Source organism: Rana temporaria, chromosome 9 (assembly GCF_905171775.1).
Source record: "Rana temporaria chromosome 9, aRanTem1.1, whole genome shotgun sequence".
In the NCBI taxonomy this organism is placed as follows: domain Eukaryota; kingdom Metazoa; phylum Chordata; class Amphibia; order Anura; family Ranidae; genus Rana; species Rana temporaria.
The window spans coordinates 45,290,799-45,313,073 of record NC_053497.1 but is presented as its reverse complement, the minus strand read 5'-3'; the positions used below and the strand labels follow the sequence as shown (position 1 = coordinate 45,313,073).

The following is a 22,275-nucleotide window of genomic DNA, read 5'->3' as shown; positions in this document are numbered from 1 at the left end:
CCGCACCGGGTGACACCAACCCTAGTGACGCCACTGATGAGACTTATAGTTTTGCAACAGCTGGAGGTCCGCTTATTGCATATCCCTGATCTAGAGCAACTAAACTTCCAAAATGCACAGTCTATTTGCCTTTAGTAAATCAACCCCAGCATTCGAAATTAATTCTAACTAAAGCTCTATAAAGCGGAATCAGAATCTCCCTCCTTCTGCTGATTATTCCTCTGAAACTGCCTTTAAGTTTACATTACCCCTAACAATGAACTTCTCTTATTTGCTCCCTGCAGCTTCCTAAATATGCCATTAATATTGTATTGTTATATATGTTCAATTAGTGCAAAAAAAAAAACTGATACTCCTGCCAAAAATCAATTTAGTGCGTAAATTACTGTAACAATGATTCCAACATAATTATACACACACACAAACACACCGATATATATTATAATTACCACAGTGGATGGTGGAGATTCTTTGGTTACTGGCGCGTTGCACTATATTTGTGATGAACTGCATTGCACTCCGTGGACTCATTAAATTATTTGGACTATTTTATTGCACTTTTTCATGCGACTAAATTTGTTTGATGAATTCGATTATTTTTGCAATATTATTTTGCTAAATTTCTGACTGCTTTTTGCACATTGGATATTTGCTATTTGTAGATTGGATTATTTAGATCATTGCAATTATTTACACATTGCATATTTGCACTAGTCTTAACTAATTGTTTGATTAGATATTTATTCACATTTTTATAGATTGATATAAGTTTTTTATGTAGTAAATGCCACATTACTTTGATTGCCATTAGAGTAAAACCTTGGAGTGCGAGCATAATTTGTTCCAGAAACATGCTTGTAATCCAAAGCACTTGTATATCAAAGCATTTTTTTTACAGGGAATAAAAGAAAAGAGAGGCGTCTCTTAGGCCCCGTACACACGACCAGTTTCCTCGGCAGAATTCAGCTTCCGACCGAGTTTCTGGCTGAATTCTGCCGAGGAAACTGGCCGTGTGTACACTTTCGGCCGAGGAAGCCGACGAGGACCTCGGCGAGGAAATAGAGAACATGTTCTCTATTTCCTCGTTGTTCTATGGGAGCTCTCCTCCCGCCGAGGTCCTCGGCGGCTTCAGGGCTGAACTGGCCGAGGAACTCGACGTGTTTGGCACGTCGAGTTCCTCGGCCGTGTGTACGAGGCCTAAGTGTAAGTTGCTAAATGTTGTATCTTCATTAAATGCCGGTTCACACAGGGGCAACACGACTCTGGGCGCGACTTTGCAAGGCTACCTTAGCGCGACATGGGGCGACTTACAAGGCGACTTCATGTCGCCTCCAGGACAGGCGACTTTGCCAGTGGCCAATCAAACAGTAATCAGCTCTGTGGGAGGGAGGGGGTTTGCCTGAGAAAACTAGTTTCTCTTCCTGCAAAGTTGCTTCAGTTAAGACAGGGGATCCGACTTGGAGGCGACTTCCATCGAAATCAATGGGTACAAGTCGCCTAGAAGTCGCCTCGAAGTAGTACAGGAACCTTTTCTGAAGTCAGAGCGACTTCAGTACTGTGCATTAAGACGGCTCTCATTCACTTGCATGTAATATGTCATGTCGCGTGATTTGGGGCGACACAAGTCGCCCCCCAGGTCGTGGTAGTGTGAACCGGCTCTAAATGTAACCATATTGCTACACTTAGAGGCTCCTCTCTTCTTTTTTATACTCAGTTGTGACATGATGCTACTCTTATATCAAGACATCGCTTGTATATCTAGGCTAAATGTATTAAAACATTTTGCTTGTCTTGCAAAACGCTCTCAAACCAAGTTACTCTCAAACCAAGGTTTTACTGTATTATTAAAGTGGTTCTAAAGGATTAAGGGCCAGATTCTCGTAGATCGGCGTTAAACTATGCGGCCGTAACGTATCTCGTTTACGTTACGCGGCCGCAAGTTTTACGGGCAAGTGCTTGATTCACAAAGCACTTGCCTGTAAAGTTGCGGCGGCGTAGCGTAAATTCTCCGGCGCAAGCCCGCCTAATTCAAATGATCCAGGTAGGGGGCGTGGATCATTTAAATTAGGCGCGTTCCCGCGCCGATCGTACTGCGCATGCGCCGTCCCTAAAATTTCCAGACGTGCATTGCGCTAAATGACGTTGCAAGGACGCCATTGGTTTCGACGTTAACATAAATGGCGTCCAGCGCCATTCACGGACGACTTACGCAAACGACGTACTTTTTTAAATTTCGACGCCAGAACGACGGCCATACTTAACATTGGTTGCCCCTCATATAGCAGGGGCAACTTTACGCGTCGCAAAAGCTACGGAAACGTCGTAAATTCACTGCGTCGACCGCGCGTACGTTCGGGAATCTCGCGTAAATAGCTAATTTGCATAGACGACGGGGAAAACGACATCAGCGACACCTAGCGGAGGGAAAAAAAATGCATCTAAGATCTGACAGTGTAAGAGCCTTACGCCTGTCAGATCTAATTGATATCTATGCGTAACTGATTCTAAGAATCAGTCGCATAGATACGCCGGGCCAGATTAGGACTTACGACGGCGCAAATGGCGTTGCGCCGTCGTAAGCCCTTTGAGAATCTGGACCCAAGGTTTTTTTACCTTCATGCATTCTATGCATGAAGGTAAAAAATCTTCTCTGTGCAGCAGCCCCGCCCTAATACTTACCTGAGCCCGATCTTCCTCATTGGCTCCAGCTGCAGTCAATCACAGCCAGCGAGCCAATGAGGAGAGAGAGGGATGGGGCCGAGCCATGGCTATGTGTGTGTGAATGGACACACAGAGCAGTGGCTCAGGAGCGAGCCTACCTGGGTGCCCCCAGAGCAAGCAGGCGCTTGGCAGAATGGAGGGGCCAGGAGCGCCGATGGGGTCCCAAGAAGAGAAGGATCGGGGCTGCTCTGTGCAAAAACACTTCACAGAGCAGGTAAGTTATTTTAATGTAAAAAATCCAAAGCTTTAATATAACTTTAATGATTGAGATCAATAGAAGTAAAATTTGTATAGTTAGGGAGAAATAACTAGAAATACCATCACAGGAAGCTACATTGAATTATAAGGTGACAGGGCAAGGCTCACGGGATCTTACGATCCAAGGAGCGTCAGACGATGATGGCGGACGTAACTAGAGCAGGATGGACTGTCGCTAGAGTCCTACTATTCCTGACCTCCAGTGACAGTGATGGCTCGCAAATATTTCCTCCCTGGAAATGTGTGTATCTATTTTTAAATAGAAGCTAACTGTACCACATACATATGTTTACTAAATTGTAAATTGTTCAATTCATCACTGGATTTCATATTTTTTATTTAAATAGATAATTAGCAAAGGATAAAAGCTCTTAATTGTAATAAGTACAGTGAATTAGCTGCAGGAGCATATTATACATGTTCCAGTGAGGATTTACTAATTATCCTTATTAAAAAGGTACTAGTAAGCGCAGTGACTGTGGGCAGTAACTCATAGCAAACACATTTCACCTAAAATAAACCCGTGGTTTGCCCTTGCCAAGCAAAGGTGCAGGTTCACTTTACTGCTCCTATCCAGGCCCGACTGGGACAAAATATAGGCCCGGGCATTTTAGACTGAGCAGCACGGCGGTTAATGATGGGATGTGGGGTTCCAGCACCTTGTACCTCTGGACCCCTTTACATTACACAGCACCCTGGACCCCTTTACATTACACAGCACCCTGGACCCCTTTACATTACACAGCACCCTGCACCTCTGGACCCCTTTACATTACACAGCACCTTGCACCTCTGGACCCCTTTACATTACACAGCACCCTGGACCCCTTTACATTACACAGCACCCTGCACCTCTGGACCCCTTTACATTACACAGCACCCTGGACCCCTTTACATTACACAGCACCCTGCACCTCTGGACCCCTTTACATTACACAGCACCTTGCACCTCTGGACCCCTTTACATTACACAGCACCCTGCACCTCTGGACCCCTTTACATTACACAGCACCTTGCACCTCTGGACCCCTTTACATTACACAGCACCCTGGACCCCTTTACATTACACAACACCCTGGACCCCTTTACATTACACAGCACCTTGTACCTCTGGACCCCTTTACATTACACAGCACCCTGGACCCCTTTACATTACACAGCACCCTGCACCTCTGGACCCCTTTACATTACACAGCACCTTGCACCTCTGGACCTCTTTACATTACACAGCACCCTGCACCTCTGGACCCCTTTACATTACACAGCACCTTGCACCTCTGGACCCCTTTACATTACACAGCACCCTGGACCCCTTTACATTACACAGCACCCTGCACCTCTGGACCCCTTTACATTACACAGCACCCTGGACCCCTTTACATTACACAGCACCTTGCACTTCTGGACCCCTTTACATTACATAGCACCGCACCTCTGGACCCTTTTACATTACACAGCACCCTGCACCTCTGGACCCCTTTACATTACACAGCACCTCTGGACCCCTTTACATTACATAGCACCGCACCTCTGGACCCTTTTACATTACACAGCACCCTGGACTAAGGTGACCAGATTTTTAAAATGAGATCCAGGGACATATTTTTGTAATGGCAACAATCAGCGACTCTCTGCCCATTGCCGCCCACCTCACAGATTGCTGCTCTGCGCTGCTCTGTGTGTCTATTCAGACATGGAGCCAAGGCTTGGCCCTGCCCCCTCTCTCTCCTTACTGGCTCACTGACTTTGATTAATAGCAACGGAAGGCCAATGGCACCAATTAGGAGTGAGCGCCCGAGACAGCCGTGTCTCTCGTGCAACATTGATGGATCGAGATGGGGCTCAGGTAAGTATTAGGGGGGCTGCTGCACACAAAAGTTTTTTTTATCTTAATGCATAGAATGCATTCTGCCTTTAGAACCACTTTAAGTGAACTTGTTGCTCTGGAAGGACAACAGCATAGTAAACCCATCAGGTCTTCTTGCCCAACATCAGTACCTAACATCACAAATGCTTCTTCGACTGGATACAAATTCTTAAAATCTTGGAAATTCTTCCCAAAAGAGTAAAGGCCGTTATAGGCACAAATAGAGTGGGGATGATACTCCACATTAATGCCCATGGTTTCTGAAATGGGGCGTCCAACAAGTTCATTTAGGTTTGAAGTTCAGACTTCCAAAATAATATAATTTTTTTTTAAAAGGTGTGGGTAGGGGTGGTAAGCTTCAAGAAGAGGGGGGGGGGAAACAGAGGGTAGGGTGTAAAGCAGAGTTGGTCTTTAAAGTGTTACTAAACCCAGGACCCTGCATTTACTATATCTGGTCTCCCACACTCCCCAGGATATGGAAATGCAATTATTTTAGTACATTTAAACTGCTAAATACCTTTTCTCATCAGCAGTATATAGCAGTCTTATGAATACTAACAGTGTCTGGTTAAAGCTTGTAGGAGGAGTTTTCATTCCACTCTGATTGTCCTTTGAGGCTTCAGGACCCCTCACCCGTGGTGGCTGGTGCTCAAATTTTTTGGTTGGGCACAAACAAACTAAAAAAAACTAAAAACATAAATTGCTGCCACTGTGCCCATCAAACGCAGACGCTGTCCCCATCAAACACAGCCCCTGTGCCCATAAAACGCAGCCCTTGTGCCCATCAATTGCAGCCACTGTGCCCATCAATTGCAGCCACTCTGCCCATCAATTGCTTACACTGTGCCCATCACTCACCACCACTGTGCCATTAAAACGCAGCTACTGTACCCATCAATTGCTGACACAGTGCCCATCAATTGCCACCACTGTGCCCATCAATTACAGCCCCTGTGCCCATCAAACGCAGTCACTGTGCCCATCAAACAAAGCCACTGTGCCATCAAAGCAGCGCCACTGTGCCCATCAATTGCAGCCACTGTGCCATCAAATGCAGCCACTGTACCTATCAATTGCCGCCACTGTGCCATCAAACGCAGCTACTGTACCCATCAATTGCCGCCCATGTGCCATCAAACGCAGCTACTGTATCCATCAATTGCTGACACTGTGCCCATCAATTGTCCGCTACTGGGCCCATCAATTGCTGCCAGTGTGCCCATCAATTGCCGCTATTGTGCCCATCAACTGCTGCAAGTGTGCCCATCAATTGCCGCTACTGTGCCTATCCACTGCCGCTACTGTGCCCATCAACTGCTGCCAGTGTGCATCCACCGCCCGCTCGGGACTTACCTTGTCTCAGTGGAGCATTGGGTCTCGGCGGCTGTGTCCTCCATGCGCCTCAATCTCTTCTACCACCCTCTGCTATGATTGGATGCCTGATAGGCAGCGTCCAATCACAGTGCCTGTCGTTTCAGCCAATCAGGTGACAGGTAACATAGACCCGAGCACCTGATTGGCTGAGAGGCGGTTTAGTGTTGGAAAAGCGATTCATTTGCTTTCCTAACACACAGCTGAGTGAACAGCGAACGCCCAGCATGGTGTCCGCTGTTCACTGTTTTGGATGCCTATTAGCGCCTATGGCTCTAATCAGATGCTTCCAAAAAACAGCTCGCAGCTGTAATTCAGGTACCCGACGCCCGACAAGGGGTCAGGCACCTGAATAGGGGGTGGCAGCGGCAACCATAGATGGATTCATGCAATGCATGAATCTATCTATGGTGATAGAGGGACGTCAGGAGAGAGGGGGCAGCGTCCGTGCGACCTTTATGAACGCACCGCCACTGTTCTATTGTACAATTTTGGTGAGCCTGCGCAAATTGTAGCTTCAGCTTTCTGTTCTTAGCTCACAGGAGTGGCACCCGGTGTGGTCTTTTGATGCTGCTTCAAGGTTCTGTGTGTTGTGCATTCAGAGATGGTATTCTGCATACCTTGAATGCTTATTTGAGTTACTGTTGCCTATCATCTCGAACCAGTCTGCCCATTCCCCTCTGACATTTTCCTCCACACAACTGGATATTTTCTCTTTTTCGGACTAATCTCTGTAAACCCGAGAGATGGATGTGTGTGAAAATCCCAGTAGATCAGCAGTTTTTTAAATACTCAGACTAAAAACCATGCTTCGTTCAAAGTCACTTAAATCCCCTTTCTTCCCCATTTGGATCCTCAGTTTGAACTCCAGAAAGTTGTCTTCGCCACGTCTAAATGCACTTGTGATTGGCTGATTAGCAATTTGTGTTTCCAAGCAATTGAACAGGTGTACCTAATAAAGTGGCCAGTGAGTGTGTGTGTGTGTGTATATATATATATATATATATATATACCGTATTTATCGGCGTATACCGCGCACTATTTTGCCCTGAAAATCAGGGCAAAATCGTGGGTGCGCGGTATACGCCGATACCCGCTTTCCTGTGCTGAATTTGAATACTGCGCAGGCATATACCGAGCGCAGTACACTCGTGTATCTTCGGGCAGTTTCGGCGCCTCTCGCGCTGACGTCCTGGACGTACAGGACGTCAGCGCGAGAGTAGCCGAGCCTGCCCGACGATACACGAGTGTACTGCGCTCGGTATATGTCGGTGCAGTATTCAAACTCGATGCGGGAAACCAGCGGGGAGGACGCCGCAGAAGGACGCCGGACCCGACGAAGAGGACACCCGAAGCCGCAGACGGACGCCGGACCCGACGAGGCCGCCGATGAACGCCGCGGAAGACACCAAAACTGTAAGTACAAAAAATCTTTTTTTCACAGGAATTCGGGGCAAGTTTAGGGGTGCGCGCTATACCCCGATAAATACGGTATATATATATATATATATATATATATATATATATATACACACACACATATATATATCTATATATATATACACACACACACACACATATATATATATATATATATATATATATATATATATATATATACACTGTACATATATATTTATAGCGCATTTGGTACCGGTATTATACAGTATAAAGCATTGCTTTTTCCAATGGCTTGCGGCAAAGTAAATAGGTAAGCGGGTAAACACTGCTGATAGCGATGTTCGGCGGAGTATGATTTGGCAGTGGAGAGGTTAAGAAAAGCAGGAAACTTTTGAGAGTTTTGTTACTGCTCCAGCCCAGTCTCCCCCCTCTTAACAGTGCCTCCCTCCCTCCCCCCCCCCCCCATGCTCTCATTCTCTCTCCCTCTCCCTCCCCTCCCTGGCCGATCACACAGCCCTGGCCCCTTATTTCCTCTGGATTGTCCTGCTTCTTTCTCTCTCTCTGTAGACCACTCCATTCCCTGGTGGCCTGGGGCAGACGGGGCACCCTGTCAATGAGTCTGACTTTGCCCTTAAACTCAGATGCAGGAGCCATTGCCAGGATAAAGTGCCACTACTCGCGCTTACAAAGGGGACCTATCTCTTCTTCATCCATCCATGTGGATAAGGATGTGATTTTTGGGGAACCAGATGGCATCTCTATGACCTGACAGCCACTTACTGGGGCACGGTGCGTTGGAAGGGTCAGGTAAGTCCGCAACATTTTAGAGAACAATGACAATGTGGGGGCTGAGCTGGTGAGGGGGGCTAAAGTTATCACAAAGACATGGAAAGTGGTCGAAGTTCAGTTCCAACTAGATTTCTAACTGCAATTTTTTGGAAAAAAAGAAATTGGGATACTAAAGTTTTAGACAATTTTTTGTTTTTCTATCTATATCTGCATTGACATTATGATCTATATCCATTCTTGTTGTAGAAAGCTAACGTTATCATAAAGACACCGAAAGTGGTCGAAGTTCAGTTCCAGCTAGATTTCTAACTGTAATTTTTTGGAAAAAAAGAGATTGGGATACTAACGTTTTAGACAATTTTTTGTTTTTCTATCTATATCTGCATTGACATTACAGTCTATATCCATTCTTGTTGTAGAAAGCTAACGTTATCACAAAGACATCGAAAGTGATCGAAGTTCAGATCTAACTAGATTTCTAACTGCAATTTTTTTTGGAAAAAAGAAATAGGGATACTAAAGTTTCAGACAATGTTTTGTTGTTCTGTCTATATCTGTATTGACATTACGATCTACTGTATATCCATTCTTGTTGTAGAAAGCTAATGTTATCACAAAGACATCGAAAGTGGTCGAAGTTCAGATCGAACTAGATTTCTAACTGCAATTTTTTGGAAAAACGTAATAGGGATACTAAAGTTTCAGACAACTTTTTGTTGTTCTGTCTATATCTGTATTGACATTACAATCTACTGTATATCCATTCTTGTTGTAGAAAGCCAAAGTTATCACAAAGACATCAAAACTGGTCGTTGTTCAGATCCAACTAGACTTCAAACTGCACTTTTTTGGAAAAAAATAAATAGGGATACTAAAGTTTCAGACAACTTTTTGTTTTTCTGTCTATATCTGTATTGACATTACGGTCTATATCCATTCTTGTTGTAGAAAGAAAAAGTTCTATGTTCTTCTCCTCTGCATGCATCCCCCCATTGTGTTGTATCAGGAATTTTACTGCTCCCTAGACAAACCCAGATAGTCTACAAGACTACACAGATGAATCAGAGGCCAGATCACTTTCACTGAGTCAGCTCTGCTCATGCTGAGAAGATGGACATCACGTCTACCTGGCTGGAGATTTCCTCTTAAAGAGTTGTACTCACTAGCGTTTCGCAATGCGCCCACCTCCGCCTGAGCACTGTTAAGATTAGTGGCCCTTTTGGCACAGCATGGACACTTGCCAGAGAGATAACTGCTTTTTATACCACACTGGATTTATTTATTCTACTAATTTATGCATCAGACATATCCCGAGATTTAGACAGGACTAGTCACATCAGCCCGTGCTCCAGAAAGAGCTTACATTCTATTTTTCCCAACATAGATGTATCCACTAAAACTGGCCATACTTGATTTATTTATTTTTTGTTCAACTCGGAAAAAAAAACTGATTTCCCCATCTAACATAGTTGATGTGTGGGTGGGGGAATCCTTCCCGCTGAGCTAGTGTATTCTGACTGCGGGGAAACTACCCCGTCATCAGACTACAGTGATCAGTGTTGCCGGCTATGGCCAGCGGCACTTATAATTTGGCAAAAACCTGACAGATTGGTTGTACGCAAATCAATTGATAGTGAACAAAAAATGTAGCGCTAATAAACTCAAGAAGTACAATAGATGATACCATGTGAGGCAACAACATTGATGGTATATGTGCACATACAGAGGAATACCAAAAATTTGGTAAAATTTCAGTGTGATAAAACGTCGCAAAGTCTATAATCAAAACATTGAATGAACAGTCTCTAGCCAAAGCATTGAGTGAACTTCAATGGGAAAATTGGCGCAATGCATAGAGTGGACTGATGTTCAGTAGTTTGAATAAAACAGGTAATCAAGTTGTCTGTAGAAATTAATGGGAATTGCAATCACATCAGGTGTAAGGTAAGTAAGTATAAACACACTTACCAGATGGTATGGACTCTACTACTGTACAGCAAAGAGTCAATCAGACGTTGTGGTCCTTGGGGACCGGAACCACTTAAACCGGGATAGGACCGTTGTTGTAGTACAACGGTCCTATCCCGGTTTTAGTGGTTCCGGTCCCCAAAGACAACGTCTGATTGACTCTTTGCTGTACAGTAGTAGAGTCCATACCATCTGGTAAGCGTGTTTATATATATTTCATTGGCTTTGTTTGTTTGTATGTAGCAGCTTATTTCACATATTTAGAGTTAGCGCAGATTTTTTATTTTTTTTCTAAATCAATTGATAGGTTGACTTGTGAGCCTGCTCATCCATTGACCATTGAAATTTTGGACTGTGTGGGGAAACCTACAGAAACATGCAAGGAAACATTCCACTTCTATAATAGCCCTAGAGGGAATTGATCCCCAAAAAAAACCTTTACTGTAATGCTGCGTACACACGATCGGACATTCCGACAACAAATGTGCGATGTGTATAGGCTCCATCGGACATTTGCTGTCGGAATTTCCGACAACAAATTTTCAAGAGTTGGTTCTCAAATTTTTTCCGACAAAAAAAGTTTTTGTCGGAAAGTCCGACCATGTGTACACAATTCAACGCACAAAAATCCTACGCATGCTCTGAATCAATTTGACGCATTCTCAGAATCATTGAACTTCATTTTTCTCGGCTCGCCGTAGTGTTGTACGTCACTGCGTTCTTGACGTTCGCAATTTCCGACAACATTTGTGTGACCGTGTGTATGCAAGACAAGTTTGAGCCAACATCCTTCGAAAAAAAATCAACGGTTTTGATGTCGGAATGTCCGATCGTGTGTACGCGGCATAAGGCAACAAATGTAACCACAAATGGTACCCTCTTAGTATTCAGTGAAGGTCAGGGGATGGATCTTGCAGAGCGCTTTTGTGTTAGGGGTGACTAGAGGGCACCAGAAACTATTTTAGGTGTAACCAAGGACAGACAAAGATGCAATAAATCTTGGCTTGCTCATTTACCATGGAGAACAAGTGCCTCATTGGCAGAGGACCGATTAAAAGTCACAAGGCCCAGCTCCGAAAAATGCTTCTCCTCCTTTTATAAGTCCAATTTTGAAAAAGTTCTGCAAATCTTTAGCAAACATTGGTTTGGGTCCGATTAACCCATGTTTGCTAAACACAGGAAAAGTTGGTGGTCGGCACATCCAACAGGACCAATTGTTCTTTAGCTCGGTTTACTCGGCAAGAACCAGCAAGAAAACTGCTGGCAGAGCATTCTTTGCCTTGTATACCGCGCGTGTGTACGAGGCTTTCAGGTTTCTCGACAAGAAAACTGCGTATGTAGTGTATACTTACCTGTCGCCATGGAAACCCATGCATGCTCGAAATGACTTTGACGCGTGCGCGGTAGCTTCCTAGGCATAGGTAGGGTGCAGCAAGATGGCGGCGACGGCATTGAATGTGACGAGCGCATGCTCGTCGTACGCAATGATGTCACCGCGTTCTTGCCATTTAAAAGAACCGCGGTTCCTTTAAAAGGAGTGTCTGTACACTCGGGCGGCAAGAGATTCTTGCCAAGAATCTCGTCAGGAAAAATGACAGTTTTTTCCTGACGAGATTCTGGCCCATGTGTAAAGGGCTTTAGACTTGTTGGTTGCAGTCTGCTGGTACCCCTTAACACTATGACAATTACCAGCTCAAGCAACGATCATGTCATATCATAACATGATATGCGTATGGAAAATCCGTAGACTCCAACTGCTGACTTCCTTCTAAAAATGCTAGCTGCCTGGCTATCAAACTGATTCTCTAGCTTCAGTGTTTTCTGAGTCACTCACATTGTATGTAGATCAGGAGTTCCGAACTGACACTCTTGTCTTCCATTGCTGCATGCATGTCTTGTGCCAAAAACACGGAAAGCATATATGCCAGAGACAGTAATGCAGCTTGCATTTTCAGAACATGGTCCAAACCAGAATTCTGCATTTTGGTCTTCACATCGGTCTCAAGCATTTAATAAAGTACTGCAATTACTGGGCTTCCTGGTGGCATACCTCATTCATCAATATATTCAGATCTCATCAGAGAGCTTTAATTCAGAGAGGCTGGTATTGGAGAAAGAATAAGTTACTAACTACTTGCATTGGGCATTGCCATGGCCAACACATCCATCAGACCTAGGAAGCTGGAATTCATCCATACAGTTTGTATTATTATTATTATTATTATTATTATTATTATTATTATTATTATTATTATTATTATGATATTGGAGATAAGAACAATGAGAGATAAGAACAATGGGGGACCAAGGCAGCTTTGCAAATTAAAATTGTTCCTATGCATATTTTATTTGAGTCAGCTCATTGGTTTGGATCACTTTATATGCAGCATCAAAACAGGAGAAAGCGGGTTGCTAGGAGGAGTCAGAAGACTTGTTGCTCAAGTAACTCCTAGCCATCTCCACAGTGGTGGAACTACCGCCATAGCGACCCACGCGGACGCTGTGGGGCCCGCAGCCGAGTGAGGATCAGGGGGGCCCGGTGAAGGGAAGAGAGAGGAGAGGAAGAGGCGAGCTGTCCGTATCAGCAGAGAGCGGAATTGCCCGCTGTAATAGCTTTCATTAGAACTTCCAGTGTTCCCGGGGCTCATGTCACATAGCTCCACCTCTTGGTCCGGCACCTTTGATCGACAGAACGCCGGTCCAGTGTCGGACATGTGACATCATCAAAGGCGTTGGGCTAAGAGGTGGGGCTATGTGACGATGAGCCCCGGGAAGACGGGAAATTCAAATGAAAGCTATTACAGCGGGCAATCCCACTCTCTGCTGATCCAGCCGGCTTGCCTCTTCCTCTGCACAGGTGAGGCTGTATTGGGCACAGGCAGGCCAGGCTGTATTGGGCACAGGCAATGCTGTATTGGGCACAGGTCACGCTGTAAGGGGCACAGGCAGTTTAGACTGTATTGGGCACAGGCAGGCCAGGCTGTATTGGGCACAGGCAACGCTGTATTGGGCACAGGTCATGCCGCATTGGGCACAGGCAATGCTGTATTGGGCACAGGTCACGCTGTATGGGGCACAGGCAGGCCAGGCTGTATTGGGCACAGGCAGGCCAGGCTGTATTGGGCATGGGCAACGCTGTATGGGGCACAGGTCACGCTGTATGGGGCACAGGTCACGCTGTATGGGGAATCTGTCACGCTGTATGGGGCACAGGTCACGCTGTATGGGGCACAGGTCACCCTGTATAGGGCACAGGTCACGCTGTATGGGGCACAGGTCACGCTGCATTGACACTAGGGCGGCTCTGGGGGGCCCCATACAACATTTTGCTATGGGGCCCTGTGATTTTTAGTTAAGCCCCTGCATCTCCACTCTCTTTCTTGGCTTTATATTAGTTACAGTTCAATTGCAGTTATATATACAAAACAGGCAACTTAGTTCTGTAGTAGATTGTTCAATATTATGTAATACACTTTGATGAAACACTATGTAAGGTAACCTTCATCGTGAGTGTGAATTTTCCATTAGAACAAGTGTAGCTAAATGCAGTAATTGACAGGTCTTATTGAGCCATTGTATAATACAGGAAACCTAGTCTGGTGTTCAGAGTGTCTCATTGTTTAGAATAGGCATACACATTTTTGTGGACATTTTTTTTTTCTCTATGATTGCCATTTTAATTTTCGCAACTTATGGGCATTCTTAAAGCTGAAAGAGGAAAACGTACCCATCTCTACCACTATATAGTATAGTTGGTGTGTAGAGTAGTCGGTACTCTGGATAATTAAAGCGGAATGCGTTGTAATATATATCGCAAGGTACCACTCACTTGCTAGCCGCTCGTACGTCCGTCTGTTTGGTTTTCGTCCTAAAGAACAAGTTTTAAAAAATAGTCCTGGGCTTTTCCATCTTGCTTGTGGGCATTGCCCACAAGCAAACACTTCCTGGATTCCGTGATGCGATGCCCGCTTCCCACGTCACGTGACACTCGAGCTAGCGCGAGAATACACGCCTGGCTATTTCGGATGGTCTCCTGTGAGTGTTAAAAAGTCACTCCCAGGAGACATTGCACACAGCTCCCATAACGGGGAAAAGGAGCAACACGCCCACTCACGCACAGAACAAGACACGGAAGTGAGGCTCAATCCATCTGAATAAAGGTAAGCGTACAGATCTGGAAACAAAGACAGCGGTTTAGGCATTTATTAAGGCTGCAGGCAGGCCCGGATCTCCCATAAGGCCACTGAGGCCAGGCCTTGGGGTGGCAGGGCGCCAAGGGGCGGCAGTGGCATGGAGTCCCCGGGCCCCGACGCCCGGAACATACAGTTAAGGGCGGTAAGTTATGGGGGAATCCGCTCGCTCGTTAACAAGTGATTGCGACGATGTCGCTGAAATCACTTGTAAAATGTGTGCTCCCGTCGGTCCTCCCCTCTCCCCCCACCCCACATACCTCTCTCTGCTGGCTCTGTCTTCGGGACTCCGTCCTCCCCCCCGCCACCGAGTCTGTCTCCTGTCCCTGCTGCTGATGTACACAGAGAGAGGGGAGAGCTGTGCTCTTCCCATCTCAGCTGTGACAGGAGTTCTAGCACAGTGCTAGGACTCCTGTTTTGGAGGTGACAGGGTCAATAAAGAGAACATGTCTCCTCCAATTGCTATCACACAGGGAATTGTTTTCTCCTGTGTGATAGCAAAAAAGTTAAGTGAACAAAATTGATAAAAAATACATAAATAATAAGAAATAATAATTAAATTAATAAAATAAAAAAGTAAAGAATAAGAAATATAATAAGGAAAATAATAAGAAAATTATACCAAAATTTAAAAAAAGTAAGCGACAAGCTACTAATAATAAAATAAAAATAAAAAGTGATAAAAAAGTAAAAAAAACAAAACAAAACATATTTTAACTAACTGTGCCGCTCATTCTCCGTTGATTTGGGGGGGGGGGTTCGGTTGGCAGGGAGGGGGTGCATTGCGGAACCTGGCCTTGGGGCGGCAGGGAGAGCAAATCCGGCCCTGGCTGCAGGAATGATAAATACAAAGTTCAGTTTGAGGGTGAACCTCCGCTTTAAGCTCACAGTGATCTATAGAAAGTACAGGCCGGCAACTCAATTCTTAAAGCTGAACTCCATGTAAATCTATTCTATATATAGATAAACCCACTTTGTGTGCACCAAATGCCTTTGCAAACATTTTAAAATTAGTGGTGACATCATCACTGTTCTGTACATGAGCTGTAAGAGGGACCCAATGACTCCACCCACTACATGCTGCCTGCAGAAAACTATGGGAGGGGGCGGATACAAGACCAGTCAACCTGTACAAGGAGAGAGAGCAGCAGTGAACGGTCAGGAAGCTCCTGTACAGACATAACATTTCAAACTGGATTATTGCACAGATCTGGAAGGAATATACAAAACACACTAAGATTCTGCGAGTTCAACTTTAATAACCAAGTGCAGTAAGATGTGATGCACAGTAACCTGCAACAACTAACCATGAAGCAGATGTGAAAAGACTGCTCTTAAAGTGGTTGTAAACCCAGATGAAAAAAAACAAACCTGCAAGACAAAGGCATAATGAGCTAGTATGCATTGCATACTAGCTCATTTTGAAATACTTACCTAAGAACGTTGCAGCAGTCCCGGCACACTTCTGTGACCGGCTACATGTCGTCCTGGAGTTTTTTCCGGGTTCGTGGGCTCCGGAGCTGCGATTGGCCCGGAGCCGTGATGACATCACTGCCGCGCCGGGAAGCCCGCCAGTGACGGCCCAGCAGCTGATGAAAAGTCACGAGCGAGCCGTTTCTTCAGTGTGCATATACCGATGACATTGGCGCATGGGTATACAGTGAATATCTCCTAAAATGTGCAAGTTTAGGGAAAATTCACGGAAAAGGGTTTACAGCCACTTTAAGCTTAATACACATGGGCCAAATGTCGGACGGCATCGGCCACTTCAATAGAAACCAGCCAACATTGGGCCCGTGATTACTACTCCAGGGTGTAACTATATAGTAGAACTTGCAAGTGCTATGGGGCCCAGAATTGTCTGACTGCACAGCGATTTATGGAGGGTTCAATGACATTTGGCAAAAAGATTGGATCAAATGACTGTGTATATGGTTAGGACCCAGTCTATAGGATTGTTATGAAAGCAATTGGTATTCTATAGTAATAGGGATGGATAACAGAGAAGGGGCCTCTTGATGGTTTTGCTATGAGGTCCCATCACATGTATTCAAGACCCTGCAATGTATGCTTGAATATTAATGTTGATTTTTCATTAAAGGGGTTGTAAATGTTGGTCTTTTATTTTCTAAATTGGTTCCTTTAAGCTAGTGCATTGTTGGTTCACTTACCTTTTCCTTCCATTTCCCTTCTAAATGTTTTTTTCTTTGTCTGAATTTCTCACTTCCTGTTTCTCCTCAGTAAGCTTGCCCCCATCATCCGAGCTGTTCTGGCTGGGGGTTAGTCAGCGTGCTCGCCCCCTTCCTTGAGACTACATCCCTGCGGGGAGACGCTGTGCACCCCGCAGGAAAGTAGTCCCAAGGAAAGATGGAGGATGCTGACTAACCCCCAGCAAGAACGGCTCGGATGATGGGGGCAAGCTTACTGAGGAGAAACAGGAAGTGAGAAATTCAGACAAAGAAAAAAAAATTAGAAGGGAAATCGAAGGATAAGGTAAGTGAACCAACAATGCACTAGCTTAAAGGAACCTATTTAGAAAATAAAAAACAAACCTTTACAACCCTTTTAAAAAGGAAAACAATTCCTTTTTCTTTTACTAATTTATTTCCCTAAATGACAGGACAGTTGGGGAGGGGAGTTTCTGTATAGGTGCTAGCTTAGGAAACATTTGCTTGTATTTTTGAGGCCAGGAGCATTATGATAGTTCTGCCTGGAACAGATGACTTATGGGACGCCTAAAGTAACCGGCGCATATTTCAGCACTTGTACTATTTCCTATACACATAGAAGTCTGATGACAGATAAAGATGAACAGACCCATGTAAATCGCTTTCTTCTTTGTTCGCCTGCGACCTTCATTCCACTACTACAGGAGGTTTGCCCTCATTGGTCCTCCACTAGGACCGGTCCTTAAAGGGAAAGCATGCTCTATTTTCAGTGAGCACACATATATTATTATCAATCTCCCTTACATAATGGGCCAGATCCGCAAAGCACGGCGCTTCTCTCCGCCCGGCGTAGTGTATCTCAGATACACTACGCCGCCGTTTTTTGTATCCTCAAAGATTTCCCACCGTAAGTTATGGCGGCGTAGTGTAACTAAGGTGGCGTAAGGGCGCGCAATTCAAGTGTATGTGATGGGGGCGTGTTTTATGTTAATACGTCGTGACCCAACGTAATTGAAGTTTTTTTTAACGGCGCATGCGCCGTCCGTGGGGGTATCCCAGTGCGCATGCTCGAAATTAAGCCAATGCTTACGACGGTGACGTCATTCTACGCAAAGCACTATTCGCGAAAGACTTACGCAAACGACGTAACATTTTCAAAATTTGACGTGGGAACGACGGCCATACTTAACATTGAGTACGCCTCATATAGCAGGGGTAACTATACGCCGGAAAAAGCCGAACGCAAACGACGTAAAAAAATGCGCCAGCCGGGCGTAGGTTCGTGGATCGCCGTATCTAGCTAAGTTGCATACTTGACGCGGAATTCGATAGAAACGCCACCTAGCGGCCAGCGTAAATATGCACCTACGATCCGACGGCGTACTAAGACATACGCCTGTCGGATCGATCCCTCATTCCGTCGTATCTTGTTTTGTGGATACAAAACAAAGATACGACGCAGGAACTTTGAAATTACGCGGCGTATCAATAGATACGCCGGCGTAATTCGTTTGTGGATCTAGCCCAATGACTTTATATGACTTTAAGACTATGATATGCCTCCCCCTTTCTGAGATAGAGATTGCCTTATTTTCTGTGCATTGGAAACCCATAGACTTTCAAGAAAAAATGGTAAATTGCAAACGCTGGGCAACATTGCCACAAAGGAGGCAGAGCCATGCTTTGTAATAAGAAATATGGCTGCTCCCTGGTACACCTTGGTAAACAGCAGAAAGACAAACACTCTTGCGCATAAGTATAGTGGCCAGCCTAATCATGAGTGATGATCCACTCCATAATGGATGATGTTTCAGGCTATGCTGCCCTCTAGGACTGGGGATGTCCTTATTACACTGGAAGGATAAAAGAAAAAGAAAGGGCGCACCAGCCTAAGGCTGATGCGCCCTCTCTTCTTCTTTTTACACCGTTATATTCGCCTTAACCCATTCTCCATCCAGCGTCTCTCTCTGCACTCCACCTCCTCATGTGGCAGATTGATAGCGATGGAAGCCATTGGCTCCCGCTTTTGTCAATCAAATCCTGTGACAAGAGAGCCAGGGGGTCGGGGAAAGCAGTGGCGTAGCGTGGGGGGTGCGTCGGACAGACTTACGTTCGTGAATCGGCGTATCTCCCTCATTTGCATATGTGAATAGAAAATCAATGGGAGCGCCAAATACGTCCAGCGTAAATATGCGCCCACTCTACGGCGGCGTAGGCACGTTACGTCGGTCGGATGAAGCCTATTTTCAGGCGTATCTTAGTTTCTGAGTCCGGCGCATAGATACGACGGCGCATATTTGCACTTACGCAGCGTATCTGGAGATACGTCGGCGCAAGTGCTTTGTGAATCCCGGCCAATACCTTCTGTTTAAACCAGGCTTTAGGTCCCCTTTAAGAATCACCCCATTTGACATTCCTGGTGTAATGTATATTTAACGACCCTTTAAATAAAGCGTGTCGAGTTCTGCCTGGAAGGACTGCTTTAAAGGGAATTTGCTATGAGAATTTTGTTTTCAATTTTGACCCCCCTCCCTTTCCCCCCCATATGAAAAGGCAAGGAAACTGATGAGTGAGACCCCTGCTGTTTAGAATAGACTCACCCCCCTCTCCCCCTGTCTAACACCTCCATAATGACTGGTTTTCCGGCAGATAGTGTCAGGAGAATTGTGAAATTCGGTGCTTCAGGCGTGAAGATTGTAAACGAAGACTGCAATATGGTTAAAACCCTGACCAATTAGTACATTGGGCGTTATGTGTCACTAGGGCCATAATCCTACATTCCCTGCCAAGGACCCCAATGGCAAAGCAGTAAGGCTTGGAACACACCAGCTTCATTATGGTTACGTCAATGCATTTGGTTTATGATTAAAGTGATGGTAAGGCACACAAAGAAACACTAATATCACACTCATGTTTAGTATCACTTTACCCAGTAAAGCCGTCGTTATCAACAGGGCCGGCCTTTGGGGTGTGCGAGCTGTGCGGTCGCACAGGGCGCCATGGGCAACAGGGGCGCCGTGCGGCCATCCAGAGGCGTACTTAGGGGGGGGCCAGCTGCCCCCAGGTACCACACACTGGGGGGGTGTCAGACCGGCACTCCCCTCTGCGATTGAATTACACCCGCGGTGGCAGTGCCGCGAGCTTAGGCAGCGGCACACTGGCACAGGCAGGGAGAGGCGAGCTAGCTACAGTGGCGAGGGGTAGGGGGTGTGCGGGGGGGGTGCAGGGTGACACCGCTGCACCTACCATCCCCTCCTCTTGCGGCCACGGGCTGCCTCCCGGATGTGGCACAGCCGAGTGAAGCTGCCTCCCCCTCCTCTCTGTTTATGTGTAAACAGGGGGAGGGGACCTGCTGTGCATGTGCCGTCGCGCTGATCTGAGGTACTGAAGGGGGGGAGCTACACTGAACGAGTAGGCTACATCCTCTTTGTGTATGTTTAGGTGACCAGGGGGCGAGGGCTGAAGATGGGGGGGCACCACAGGATTAGCTCGCACAGGGCGCCTGAACACCTAAGGCCGGCCCTGGTTATCAATTTATAGGAGGCCTCAGGTGTGGCCCCTGAAAGCAACAAAGGACTGCATATAATATTCAGTACATGTATTATTACTACAGAAGACTATCAGAAAACTGTTGCTCTTGGTTTATTTTTTTATCAATGTTCTCTATATTTATTACCATATTTATCGGGGTATTGCGCGCTCCGGCGTATAGCGCGCACCCCTAATGTGGACCCGAAATTCCTGTAAAAAAAAAACATTTTATACTTACAGTTTTGGTGTCCATCGGCGGCCTTGTCCGGTCCGGCATTCGTCTGGGGCCTCGGTGGTGTCCTCCCGGCTTCTCCCGCGCTGTCTCCGAGTCGAATCCCTGCTTCCCGCGCTCAGTTTGAACGCCTCCGCCGACATATACCAAATGCAGTACACTCGGGTACATTCGGCCAGGCTCGGCTTCGCTCGTGGTCACGCTCTGTGAAGTTTATGCGTGAGCACGAGCGAAGCCGAGCCTGGCCGAATGTACTGCACTCGGTATATGTCGGCGGAGGCGTTCAAACTGAGCGCGGGAGGCGGGTATCGGCGTATATCACGCACCCACGATTTCCCCCTTATTTTAAGGGGAAAAAAGTGCGCGGTATACGCTGATAAATACGGTACTTGTTTTTTGTATGTTTTGTAGCCTTGCTTAGGCTGCATTCACACCTGAGCATTTTGTCGACTGAAGCGCAACGCCCCAAAACGCTAGAGGGGAACAAATACATTATTCTCTATAGAGATGGTTAACATCTCCACTACAAAATGCCTGACGCCAAACGCCTGATGCCCAAACAAGTTCTGGACCCTTTTTTGTCGCTCGAATTTGGGCGTTTTACATTGGTGACCCTAGACCTGTACAAAATCGCGGTAAAAAACGGTGCGTCAAATCACGGTAAAAAATGCCGCAAAACGCTACACTCAGGTGTGAATGCAGCCTAAAGGCAGATTTTTGGCCCCCGAAACATGTTGCTGTCCTTTGTCTTCGTGTTGCTACATACGATAAAAACAGCAAAGGATTTTGGACTCTTGAGATGATTGTTTGACAATTTCTTATTTTTACTTGGATTTCTCAATTTAGTTGACCCCTATTTCTTGAGGGCCCCAGCTTTGTGGTGAGGTGGTGACGTCAAGCCATTAGGCTCAACCAATGATTCCTTGTTTTATGGGTTAAAGATTGGTGGTTAGTGTCTAATCTGGATGAACAATCAAACTAATATCTTAATGATATGGGAAACGAATAAAGAAATATAATACCGGAGTGAAACAAATACACAAAAAATAGATACCATCTTGGAATAATGTGAAGGAGCGATTTGAAATAGGGTCTGATGAACGCAGTTAGAAAGGGGATGTGTTTTTTTTGCACAGATGTTAAGAGGTAATGTTATAAGTGTTGTTTTCTTGTATTATGTGAAAAAATCCAATAAAAATCAGTTGATTGAAAAAAAAAAAAAGGATCTGCGTCCAGCTCCTCACCTCCACTTTTCTTTTCTTAGGCCCCATTCACACCTGAGCGGTTTGTCGCCTGAAGCGCGACGCTCCAAAACGCTAGAGGGGAAAAAATACATTATTCTCAGTGGAGATGGTTCACATCTCCACTCCAAACCGCCTGATGCCGAACGCCTGAAGCTCATCGAATCGGGCGTTTTGGGCGTTTTTGAGCGTTTGTATTTCCTATAGAAAGTAATGGAAACGCTCGATTCAAGCGACTAGCGCGACAACGAGCGTTTGCTACGGGCGTTTTGTCGCTTTAATCAATAGAACATTTCACCCAGGCAGAAGATAAATACAATCTACCAATATAGCAACAAGTGATGAAAAGATGATAATTTATCCTATTGGCTAAAATAAAAAACGTTGAAGTACAAAAACGTCGGACGACGCTGTATGCAAACGCGCAAATACGCGCGACAAAACGCCGGAAAAAAACGCCAGAAAAACGACCAAACAAGCTACGCTAAGGTGTGAATGCAGCCTCAGGCCTCGTACACACGACGGGACATGTCCGATG

General features: G+C 45.6%; 1 protein-coding gene across 2 annotated transcripts in view; it reads left to right on the top strand.

Moving 5' to 3' along the window:
* Window positions 1–8,093: 8,093 nt before the first annotated feature.
* The window catches only part of PLEKHG2 (pleckstrin homology and RhoGEF domain containing G2), a 164,643-nt gene continuing 150,461 nt past the window's right edge, over window positions 8,094–22,275 (top strand). For both annotated transcript variants that reach the window (XM_040323358.1, XM_040323357.1), the window contains exon 1: window positions 8,094–8,425. The gene's annotated coding sequence lies outside the window, so the exon portion shown is untranslated. The remainder of the gene's footprint in view (window positions 8,426–22,275) is intronic.